General features: G+C 36.7%; 1 pseudogene; it reads right to left on the bottom strand.

Moving 5' to 3' along the window:
* LOC136279210 (2-(3-amino-3-carboxypropyl)histidine synthase subunit 1-like) overlaps positions 1–13,284 on the bottom strand; it is a 490,303-nt pseudogene that overhangs the window by 11,536 nt on the left and 465,483 nt on the right.

Here is a 13,284-nt window from a genome sequence, read left to right as displayed (position 1 = left end):
GAATCCTAAAAGTGCATAAGATACTTACGTAACCTTTGAATGAGGGAGTATCCTGAAAGTGTGCAAAACAAAAACCTAACAATCAATTCATGTTTTCATATTAAGAACAGAAAAACTTTATATTGATTTTAACTCATAGAAATATACCTTCCTTATAATCGTCAGCCGTCAAAAACCCCGAAATTGAGAGCTTGAACTGAGGTCCTAGACTTTGAACCCGAACTGCGAGCCTGAACTGGGAACATGAATTGCGAGCATAATCTCAGAACATGAAATTATCTTCACCATCGTTGAGCTAGGAATTGAACAAAGAAAGAGGAAAATACTTCACACAAGCACTCATAGGAAAAGCGAAAATACTGAACGATAAGTACGCGAAGACGGGAAACGAACTTACCACTGCAATGACGCAGGGAACGAAACTCGTCACATCAACGATGCAGAAAACGAGACTCGCAAAGCAACAAGGCAAAATAAAAGCTAAAACAAACAGACCTAAGAAGCCGGATTTGCATATGGCGCGAAATAAGAGTGTGAAAAATTCAAAACACTGACATGTGGGGTTACGTAACAAACACAATCTCAATGAAAAAATGATCTTACATGGCATTTGTTTACAGCGAATCCTGGTCTCTTCACTCGTTACTAATTTAGATTTTCATGATAAAATGTACTCATGAGATTTGACATACCTGCATACTGATTAGCCAATTTTACAAGTATACCACGAAGAAGCCCTGGTCACGGTTGAAAATTAGATGAAAATGAAACAAATTTAGAAACCTATGGAAACCATGCAAGTAAAATAAGATATGGAATTGTGGATATTATGCAAGGTTTTGTTGGGTCCAAATTAAAAAACTTTTCGTTGACTTGTGAAAGCGAGATTTTTATCTCTACCCTTGAGGTCTATTACCAAATGTCGAGGCTTTGATGAGCCATGTTTCGTTTCAAGTACGGTTATTGGAAAAATTCACGCGTCACGTAAATGAAAGGGGAACTTCAAATCTTTCTTCTTGTATAAAAGTTTTCAGGGAAATCATGAGGTTTTCATGAGTTTAGAGAAGACAATCATGGGTCACGTATACTTTAGGAGGCAAATCACACCTCAAGCTGGTTCATAAATTCACGAATCAAGCCTTTCTGTAAAATTCACGTGTCACATATTAATTTTGGCCTTAATCATACGTCTCGTAAAAACTCTTTGTCATCCTTTTAAGCATGGAAGATAGTAAAAAAAAAAAAACAGAAAAAACGATAATTCATCCTGATTGATCAAACAACTCCTCCATGTTAAGATTTCTCCTTCCGTTCGATTATCACAGACATAATTTTCAATGTTAAAGGAGCGGTGTGATACATTTAAGTCACCCCCTTTGCAGGGAATGTGAAATGAAAGAATCAATCATTTAACACATACATCATAAATCTAAAATAATCATAAAATAGAATCGGTGGTATATCTTTTCAAAGGAAATGTTCTATCTTGACCATTTTTGTGTTTAAAACAGCCTCTTGTTTCGGCAATTATGGCAGTTAAGATGTAGAACGTACATACAAGTGCATATCATTAAGAAAATAGCTAATTGGTAATTGCTACTTTTCACTTGAAATTTATAAAATTCATCTCCCCTCCCCCCCTCCCCCAGTTGAAATGGTCGTTTCTCAATTCATTTTTTAGTTTAGTAGTGAAAGACTGAAAGAATTAACCAACTGGAGCTCCGATTTTAGGCTTGGCAAAATTAACGTATGATTTTATGATTTCGGGAGCATACAACCCCATTAAAGATTTGTCTCAGTTATTTGCCAACGGTGAGGATTTACTTTGGTAGTTTTGTGTTGCGCCCCAAAGGACAGTCGATGTGTGAAGAAAAGTATTGTGCCCTCTTCTACTGGATCAGACGTCATTCTGTAGCTTCTCAATTGCTTCTCGCAATTTTTTGATGATGCGGTTGCATTTGTTCCGTATCGCTAAGGGATCGCATCCGACATTAGGGCATTTTTCAACACGCAATTGCACTCTCCCACCTACCCTTTCATTGAAAGCCTGTGTTAGAACAGTACATTCCTGAATACTCGGCAAGCATGTTCAGACTGAAAATCAAGGTTAGAAACAAACAGAACAAGGAGCTGTTGTTACAGAGGTATTATTTGCCAGTGGGATGATAGACTTCTGTCATCCTAGAATGACCATAGCCATATGCCAGGCGAAGTAGTTTGATCATCACTGTTAAACTATGATTGGAAAAAAAGAAATATCACTGGTCATTAAAGTTACTTGAATATCATGCTTTGATTGTTTTCCCCAAACAGAGTTTTTCTTAGGTTTTCCTTCATCAATTTATCTTCTTAGAATTATGTTGGAATTCAGCTCGTGGAATTCAATTTGGCTACCACATAAGCTTTCAATGACGAAGTTCATCGGCTGGAGTCCGTGGAGCACTAGAGCCAATAACTTACTTTAGGAGAAAAAGCACCTCAGAGAGTGCCACATTAAAAAAATATATCTAGATTTTTTTCTCATCGCACCTATCCTGAGCAACCAGTTATTTACAAATAAATAAAGGGGGTAATTTTCTAAAGAAACTGTGATGCTGCGTCGGTGGGAGAATGTAACAGGGTAATTTCGTCTTATCAACTGAGTTGATTACGTAATATGGCCACCGTACTGCTCTGAAACTCTTTATGGTAGCCAGTTTGCATTAACAATTCAGTTGACAACACTGAATTACCCAGTTATTTACAAAGTCGACATCGTTCATGTGCTAACAAAAATTAAAGAAAAGCGAGAGTGTATACCCATTTCACAGCTTGCTTTACTATTACTGTAAAGTTAGTTGTCCAGGAGCTAAACCTAGTCCCTCAAGTTGTGTTTCCTGGGTAGCTGGTATGCCCAGCTGTCTAGCTTTGAACTTACATACCTTTACACCAGATTTATTAAAAATATTTAGTATATTTGCGATGAGCAACGGGAACAACATAGTTCCTGTTCGTGCTCGTGGCCTTGGTTTGGACCAACAACATAGTTCCTATTTACATTTGTGTTTTCAATGGTTGACTAGTATTTTAATAGTGCAGAGTATCAAGTGCTTTGTTGCCAACCCTCCAAAGTTGGTTGTAACACATTGTATCGGCATGTCGCAGTACTATCAGTGGTTATGAAGGAAGGGTGACTTTTCTATCTGCTCTCTGTTTTTCCCTTTCATGGAACTTTAACGCAGAACATGAACGCAGAACATGAACGCATAAAATAAACGCAGAACATGAACGCAGAACATAACCTCATAACATAAACGCAGAGCATGAACTCGGAACATGAACTCAGAACATGAATTCAGAACATGAACTGAGAGCATGAACTCGGAACATGAACTCAGAACATGAACTCAGAAATGAATTCAGAATATGAACTCAGAGCATGAACTCAGAGCATGAACTCAGCGCATGATCTTGGAACACGAACTGCGAGCCTGAACTGCGAGCCTGAAATAGAAGCATGAACTGCGAGCCTGAACTGAGAACATAAACTGCGAGCCTGAAGTGCGAGCTTTAACTGCGAGCCTGAACTGCGAGCCTGAACTGCGAGCCTGAACTGCGAGCCTGAACTGCGAGCCTGAACTGCGAGCCTGAACTGCGAGCCTGAACTGCGAGCCTGAACTGCGAGCCTGAACTGCGAGCCTGAACTGCGAGCCTGAACTGCGAGCCTGAACTGCGAGCCTGAACTGCGAACATGAACTGAGAGCCTGAACTGCGAGCCTGAACTGCGAGTCGAAACTGCGGGCATGAGCTAAGAAAAATGACTGAGAGCACAAAACAAGAACCTGGACTAAGGTTCTAAACGGAGATCCCCAACTGAGTGCCTGAGCTAAGTTAAAATTTAGCCCGAACATACATATTAACCGTCATTCGTCAAAATTGCAACTTAATATTAGCCGTCGAATCTCCCCACTTAATCAACATTTTTAGATCTGGAGGTCTCTGCAGAAAGGAAAACTAGTCTCTAGGTTTCCAAAGATGCTTAGTTTATCGTCATTTTTACTGATTTAAGCCAACAAAGGTGACATTTTGAACATCGGAATCAACGACGATCTTATCTATGATCTATGCTTAAAAATCCTAAGAGTGCGCTTAAGTCTAGAACTAGAACAGCACGAGATAACATAACAATCAATTGGAAAATAGTCCTAATAGTGCGCAAGATACAACTGTTAAAATCCAATGAAAGAGAATCCTAAAAGTGCGCAAGATACTAAAGTAACAACTGATCCAAAGACGTACTAACGTAACAATCCAAAAGGGGAATTCTAAAAGCGCGCGAGGTACTAACGTAAAAATCCGAAAAAAGAGAATCTTATAAGTGTGGAAGATACTAACGCAGGAGTCCAATGTAAGACAATCCTATCCAGTGAAAGATAAACCTAAAAGTCTGCGAATACTAACGTAATAATCCAATGAAAGCGAATCTTATAAGTGCGCGAGATACTCACCTAACAGTCGAATGAGAGAGAATTCTAAGTCCCAGATCCCAGACACCTTTAATTTGCACAATCACGAGTATTCGATTAGCAGCAACTCATTGAATACGAATCACTTCCTTTCGTCAGCGAAAGACTGAATAGATCTGAACGTTATTTATTACTTTTACTAAGAACGGAAAGACTTAATATTCAAGTAAGATGTGGAATTGTGAACATAACGCAAGCTTTTGTTGCGTCCACATTAAAAAGTAAAGTATTTGATGACTTGTGAAAGCGGGTTTTTCATCACTCCCCTTAAGATCAAACAGTATTGCACAACACATCAAAATCACCTTGAATCACTTCCAGCCAACGCTCAATGTAATCTACCGGAAGCCTCTCCTGAAAATGAGTGCAAAAATATTAATGAACGTTTAACGTGTCTGCAAGCGGCTCTGATCGCTACCATGAAAATGTTTTTGAACAAGTGGGAAAGTTGACCTTTTTCAAAAATTCGAAAGCTGTCGAACTGTTGAAAGGTTGAAACTTGAGAAATGTCCGTCTATTTTTCCACACTAATGCAATAAAAGCATTTTGACATTTTTCGCTGAAAGTACTGGCTTCACTTATTCGAACTGGGAGCCTCGTGGCTGAGCTCGGTACAGAAAGTTTCCAGATGTAATCGACCTAGCCCATTTGCTAGCGTGTATAGTGGTATGTTGTTCGCACCGATCAGATCACCAATCAAATTCCACTTCGACACTGCGCTCTATCTCGTGTCATATCCTTGTCAACAACCTGCATTTTATCACGTATTCTACCCGCATAATACAAAAAAAAAAAAAAAAAAAAATCCTGAAAAAAATTCAAATGGAACTGAGTTCTACTGTTTTCAAAAATAACTCTGTTATACTGCATGCGTAGTATGCCTGTTTCTCATTTTGAGTGCTTTCGCCCACGCTCTTCACGACTTTCCTTTCTCGGATTGTGGATTTTTTTGTTTTGTTTGATTCATTAATAAATTCGACCTTTCCTGACAGTTAAGGCCTACTGTGTTTGAAGATATTTTTAAATTAAAATTTGACTCAATATCTCACCCGCTACCGCTGTTATTGATTGTTGTAAGGCCTTTTATTGCGCCTCCTAAAGTACACAATTACATAGGTTGAAGATCAAATTTAGAATCGGGGCTAATCTTCTTTCTTGGCTCACAGGTTACGGTAAAACCTCTACTCAGTCAGAGGAGCTAAATGTGACTTGCGGCATCCCACAAGGAACAGTGCTAGGCCTATGTTTGTTTAGTTTGTACACTAGTGTCATGCCAGAGGCTGTGACATCAGGCAATCTCTACCTGTATGCTGACGATACTACAGTTCGCTGCATCGCATCAACTGTTGATTAAGCATGCAACCAATTAAACAAGGCACTTGACGAGCTTAAAAAATGGTGCATGACTAACTCGTTAACACCACACTCTTCAAAATGCGAAGTAATGTTGTTACACCGGAGAACCTTCCTTAGTCTATATTCTTTGATTACCATTGGTAACGTTGACGTTGCGTGAGTATGTCATGCAAGGCTGCTGGGTATTACTATAGACCGAAAACTTGCTTAAACGACACATCTTACGGAATTAAAGAACAACTTTCTCACTAAATTGAAATTATTACAAAATCGCTTTTTCCTAAAGAGGATATCTTTCCTTGATCCATCTTTTGAGGTGATTCTCACCTCTGTGACAGATGACATCACTGTCTGGGGAAACTGTGACAACCTAGATTACATTAAATCCCTGCAAGCACTACACGGTCGCTGGAAGGATAATTTTTAATTTGCCACCGGACATACGATCAGAAGCAATTATAAAACTCACTCAATGGAACTCGATTTATGATCTGTATAAACTAAGTCCTGTTAAACTATTGCACAACACAGTTAGCGATAATAAACCCCAATTTATTCCAGATTAGCTAAATGGCGCAACAGTCCATATAACTTGAGAGCATATAATAAGGCAATTGTTCTGCGATTCTCCACCTATTTTATGAACAATTATATCCCTAATAACGGCGCTGTATAGAGGATTTTTGTCTCAGATTAAGACTCTTGATGTTTTTCAAGCAATTTTATAGAAAGTTGAAATCTGATCCCGAATTCAAGGAATTCAGATTTACCAGCTTATTCGCGCAGTCGGTAGCAAAGATTTCCGACGTTTAATTTCAAATTATCTTTAATCACAAAAGTACACTTTGCATTTTCATGTGTTTACTTTAAATTCTGCTTATTCATTTCATATATTTATCCACTTTTGCATGCAGGTTACTTGAGTATGAGCTATTTACACACGACCCCTCAAGCATGTAATGCTTTCATTCTAATCGTGTTTAAATAAAGGATGTTACTTACTTACTTATTAAATAAAGGATCTTAATTACTTACTTACCCGTTTGCTGCACTTACTCTTGAGATATCAAGTTAAACGCTCCTACAAAGTTTTCATATCTACACGCGCCATTGTTTTAGCCTCTAGTGACAGCCACAATATCTCGCAGCCTCAATTAGCTTACAACTGAGATTTATCTGGTTTCAGCAAATAGTTTTACAAGTTACGACAAGTCATCAAAGGACGCCATATTACTTCCCAGTCTCCAGTGCTGTTTAGACGACTTTCGTTTAGAGTGTCCCTGGAGGGGATACCCTACACATTATACGGCGATACCCGAAATACTGAGACAGCGGAAGTTTTAGTTTAGTTTTGTCCCGACTGTAATTCAATTGATATGTTTATCTTTCACCTCCAGAAGCATCAGCCACGAGGTCTTCATCTTGGTGAGTACGATTAATAATTTTTCATACCCAGTTTTCCATCGCTGAAATGACTGAGTAACTCAAGAGAAATAGTTCTTTTTGGGTAAGCCCATAATCCGATCTTTATGTATGTACTCTGTACTTGCATATCATTCGAATAATATGTGGCGAAAGAGTCGCCATTGCAGTGAAATAAATTTAGAGCACCTTTGTATTCTATCATTGAGTAACTCTGGAGATGTAAGGCTCTCATGGGAAAGTCCACTTACTCGTTTTTCGATCTTTAAGCTTGCATTATGTATTTATGTCACGTTATGAAAGAATCTTTCTAAAATGTACCTTAGTAGCTTTATACCCCTAACTCTATCTCCACAGCTATGATTTAAAACCATCATTCAATTTGAGGACATGATGATCCAAAAAAAATATCAGACCTATGTATATCATGACTGTCTGTACATGATACCATAAGATATTCGTGGAGATTCACTACATGGTTTTCTAGTGGCTTTTCTGCATTAGCAATCAACTTAACTTTGTTTTGGCAGGATTCAGCGAACGATTCAAAGATCACGCTAGATACAAATTCAGTTTCCGTTTTCCATTTGTAACTTAGCGTTTAATGGTCGAGGTACTCTTCACTGAAATCTTTGCATACTCGCGGTTTTGACAGTACACAAACTTCCAGTGGCCGTAATGTGCATCGGTAAATAAAGTGACCTCGTTTCCATTTAAAAGTGCGAAGTCTCGTGTAAGAAGACAAGCCGTTCACTTTATGAAATTGCACGCCAATGGAGGGTTTTTTTCCTTTGACAAATTTAAATTTACCTGACTTCACCGAAATTGCGTGATAGTGTAGTTAATCACTGCTCTTACTTTTGCGCTGGAAGTCTCGTAGCCCGCGGTTGAAGTACGATCACCTTTTTTGCATTACGCAACAGAACCAAACAGCTTTCGTGCCAATTCCTTTAACGATACCCGTTTTCTGGTCAGCTATAATAACTGACTTATTTTTCCTAATCGCTATGATCACATAAAGTGTATAATACAATCTGTCTTTTGTGGATCACTACATGTGGATCACTACATGATAGCTTCCTTTTCAGAGGGAAGTAACCTTCAGGTTTCCCCAGCTCTATATTGGTTCGATTGCGTTATGGTGAACCATGAATCCAAGAAAAATTCGTTGAAAGTTTGAAGACACTCTTCGTGCAGCTCGTGTTATTTGTGACTAAGACAATATCTGACGATTATTCGCCAATGACGAGGTGAATATTGTTCAATAATCCGCGCGACGAAGTCGAGGGAATTATTCAACAATATTTACTGAGCCTGAGGTGAATAACTTTTTTCTTATAATTGCTTAATTTTTTTTGTAAATTTGTTTTATTTTGGAGACCATTCTGTTACTATTGTTCAGGTTATTCGTGTCGAGATTAGCAGCCAGTCTCCCCTAAAATTTAGCAGGTTTTTCTTCATTCAATAAGCAAAACTTCAGATCTTTCTTTTGAGAATTGTTACGCCAAACTTAATAACATCTTTTGCATTCTTCGAAATTGCATTTCCTTCGATCGAGTATGTCACTTCCTCGGTAACACTGACAAAACGCGATGCAACCATTTTGAAATTTATCGCTGCTGCTGTAATCACCTTGCGCGAGGTGATTGTAGCGAGCTATGACGCAATTCTCAACTAATCTTAGCATGCACATCTCTATAATCACTAGAGCAATTTCACCGAAAATTTAAAAATGTACCCCATGTCTGAAATGCCATGTTCAGAATAAGCTGACAAGATTAAGGAAGTTGCTTGGTTGTTTCTGTTATTCATTTGTTTCTCACTCCTGTTGCTGACTAGTTGATGAGGTTGGGCTATCAGTGTAAGGAAGTGGGATTTTAACAGGCCAGTAGATTTAGGGGAAATTTGAAAGTGATTAAAGTGTTTTATCTTTAGTCTGGAATCTATCATTGTGAAAAGCCATACGCGTAATGGATATAACTCGATCTTTCTCATCCATTAGTTTAAGGATACAATGTTTTATTACACAAATTTGATGCATAAGCTGTGCACAAAACTTAAATTTGACTAAAAAGTACACACCTATAGCCAATACCAATCCTTGCGCATTGTAAATTGTTGATAGGGTCAGGGGAAAAATTAATGTGCAATACATCAACACAATTCATGTAATTATTAAAAGTTTTCAAAGACCTGTTGATTACTGATATTAGGAGATCTAAGAATATTCAAAAGAAATTTGGTAGAAAATTTAGAATTCAATTTGGGCCAATTCAACAAGATTCTTAGAAAAAGATAAGTGTGCCAATGAAAAAGGCTTAGCAAAATTCTGCAGCATAACAGCTTTTTACAACACCAAGTGTATCTAATCAAAAATAGCAAAATAATTATATATAGTCACAATCTTGGCTTCAATGTTGAAACACACGTACACATGCAGATTTCCCATAAACTTGTAGTTTAAGCCTACTGTGACTTCAAAAACTTTGATACACACCTCAAAAGGTGTTCTATTTATTCAGTTTAGGTTTGTCAGGTAACACTACGTCAAACTTTCTTGTGACCACACAGTCAATAAATTTTTACAACCCATCCATAAATGTCAGCCTAACTGAAACAAGAAACTTCACATACACATCACACCAGGTTTACAACCATGAAGGAAAAAATTGCTGGCATTAAAAGAAAAATAATGAGCCAGAATCAGTGGCAAACTTCAGCTGTGGGTCTGCCATTGAATCTTCATCTTAAGATAGTGCTTTAAAATAACAATTTACCTGCGTGCAAAAGAACTAACCGCTGACAATTTCCCCAAGGACTGCTTTGCAAGTTGTAAAAACATCATGATTATTTCAACCAAGAGAATGTATGTCAATAATTTCTGATGATTTACATTTTGACTCTGAGTTTTCTTTGTCTGACTTCTGTTTTCAAATGAATGGTACAGTATGAATATTGTGCAATACTTTGCAGACATTAAACAACCAAATAATAAAAAATGTGTGTCATAGTATTGTAAATCAGTGCCTATAAGGTTCTGCCATCTTTCTTCCTTTGCACGGTATTTTAACATCCTATTATCCCGAGTGCACTATTGACTTTGCTCTCCTTATATCTCTTTTACCTGAGTTATTTGTTGGTTGAACTTTCACTTTGATCAACACTCTTTTTAGATATAACCTTTCCCCTTTATTACAGAAATCATTCAGCTTTTGAAAACAAATAAGCAAGGGAATTTTCATCTGATTTACAACCACCTCTGTTGTTTAAAACTTGCATGGGATGCATTTATTTGGATCCAGTCTCCCCAGGCATAAAACCCTTTTGATCCTCATTAAAATGCTGACAGGGTGAATTTGCTCAACAATCAAGAGCTTCTCTACATGTAGTTGATGATCACTTCCTTTATTCAAGCAAACTTAATCTGTGATTTGGTAGTGTAATTGTAAATCAAATCAAAAGAGGAGGGACACCAACAATATCAGTAATAATTAAAGGGGGATACCTGCATTTCCAGACTCCCACTCTTTAAAACTCACTTATCTTATATCAAAGTTTCCTTTGTGGAATGGGTATCAGCATTTGAAAGAACACAGTGCACTGATGAAAGCCTAAGTGTTACAAGCCATCAAGGCAAATAAAAATTACATGTCACAATGCGTAAACTAAAGCAAAATTATATAATCACAAAAACAAAAAAAGAAGTCAGACTCATGTGCTACAAATTTTGAAGGCTTAGGGTACAAAGAAATAAATATGGTCTAATAATTGTAATAATAATAATAACGAAGGTATTAATTATTGCAATTAGAAGCATTAATTGCAAAATTATATGCATTGTAAACGATAAACATGATAAAAAATTGTCACATTTATATTTAACTGGGCCTCACATATGCATATCTTTTATTAACATTTTACCAGATCTTCTGTTAATAATAGCTAATAAAAAGGGATACCAAAATTTATTTTTACCACTAGGCCAGTTTACAATTTTTTTGTACTAAGTTGCCAAGCCTCTAATAAAGACTGAGGCTGAAGGAAGGTGACCTTGTTGTGATAGACACCAGTTTCCAGTTAGCATAATAATAAAGCAATTTACATTTTAAAAACCGGAGGGTTTGTATCATAACAAGGTCACCCTTTGCCTCACTCCTGTTCAAGGGCTTGGCAAACAAGCACTCAACCGTAAAATGGGCTATTGAAAATTAGAGAAATTTAAGAATTTAAAAGTTTAAAATTTATGCAGCTAGAGGCACAGTGCGGGGGAAAAATTATTTTTGAAACAGTCAGTCTTACACAAATACTGCTGGTAGCTCAGGCTCAAGTCAGGCCACTGTATTTTTCAAACAGTTATAATTAAAGGTTGAAAATTTGAATGATGAAACACATTACAATAATCTGCTATAATCACCTACATCCCTTGCAAAATGGCTTTTGGAATTCCTAGGAATTCCTAGGAATAAAGGTGTGAATTTTCACGGTAAATTCGGACTGGGAATTCCTAGGAATTCCCAACCATAACAACTCTGGTTCTAAAAACCTAGAAATTCCTAGAAATTCCCAGAAATTCCAGGACTTGGAATTCCTAGGAATTCCTAGGAATTCCAACTCAGAGAACCAATGACTTTCCCTGAAAAGCTGTAAATCTGAAAAATTCCTAGGAATTTCTGGGAACTTTTGGGAATTTTTAGGAATGTTTAAGAATTACTGGGAATTTTAAGCAAAAATTTGAGGTTAATGATACAAAATAAATACTTTAAATTAAAAAAACCCAGCTAAAATTCAAGTATTCAATGAAATTTATTTAGAAGCTTAATTAAGGCTTACATGTAAAATATTTTTGATTAATTATTAACATCAATGAGTGGTAATATTAGGATGGAATTTGATTTATTTTTCTTTTCTTGAAAACTTCATATGGATTAATCCTCAATTACAGCTATTTATATAAAATGGTTCTGATCAATCATTAAATTTGGTTTGACACAAATTGTGAATAAAATCTGTTGATTCTTTTCCATAAAATACAATATCTTAAGTTATATTTGAAAACCAAGCACTCTTGGGAGTGAAGGGGCTAATTACAGACAAATAAAATTGATTTTTTGATTAAAATCTTGTTGTAACTGTAACAATAAATTAGAATGAAGTTATCCTAAACTGCAAACTTAGCTGCTGTTTGTACTGTTTGTATTTTTTTTCCTGGGCTCACAATGAGTTGGCCTTGAATGAGATATTAGGTGAGGTAGTATTCAATTTTTGTTTTGAATTTTCTAAAGTCGCATGAAATCTGGAGAGTACATCTCACTACACGATCTTCTGCAAGATTAGAGATATATTTCTAATTTGCATTAACGTTTTGTAAAATGGGAATCATTAGTTCACGTCTCGTACATAATGAATCACTTTAAGAAAAAAATACCATTTTAATCTTTTTCTCGATCGTATTTGATAATTGATCAGTTTCTATTCTCAGTGATTTTGTTAAATACTTTTGATCACAGTTTTCATTTTTCCTAATCACAAATTGGCAGAAACAGTGTTTTATAGAGGGTCTTAATAAGGTTAACCATGAGCCGTAAAACGGCCACAAAATTAGCTGTTAGACGTGAAAATTGACAAATTTTAACAGTTAGTCGTAAAAAAAAAATAATATCCCCCCAAAAATTTCTGGTAACAACTCATAAAATGATGTATAAAGTTACTCGTAAAATGGCCAAAATTTTAACCGTTAGCCGTAAAAGCCATCACCCCATCGAGGCCCTCCTACTACAGTGAGCCCATAATTCTCAAATGCGACTTATTTGGCTTTGACAGCGCAGCCCTGAAAAATAAAATTTCCCCGAATTTCCAAAAATCAGGTAATGTTGGCATCAATACTAAATTAAACGGAAATCAAGCTTGTCAAGCTTGCAATTGTTTGTTATTTTTCGAAGACAGGGAAGAACCTAACCCATTATGAATTTTGATACAACTCCAATCGATACCAAAGGTATGA

This window comes from Pocillopora verrucosa, chromosome 2 (assembly GCF_036669915.1).
Source record: "Pocillopora verrucosa isolate sample1 chromosome 2, ASM3666991v2, whole genome shotgun sequence".
Taxonomy (NCBI): Eukaryota; Metazoa; Cnidaria; class Anthozoa; order Scleractinia; family Pocilloporidae; genus Pocillopora; species Pocillopora verrucosa.
This window is presented reverse-complemented; position numbering and strand designations above follow the sequence as displayed.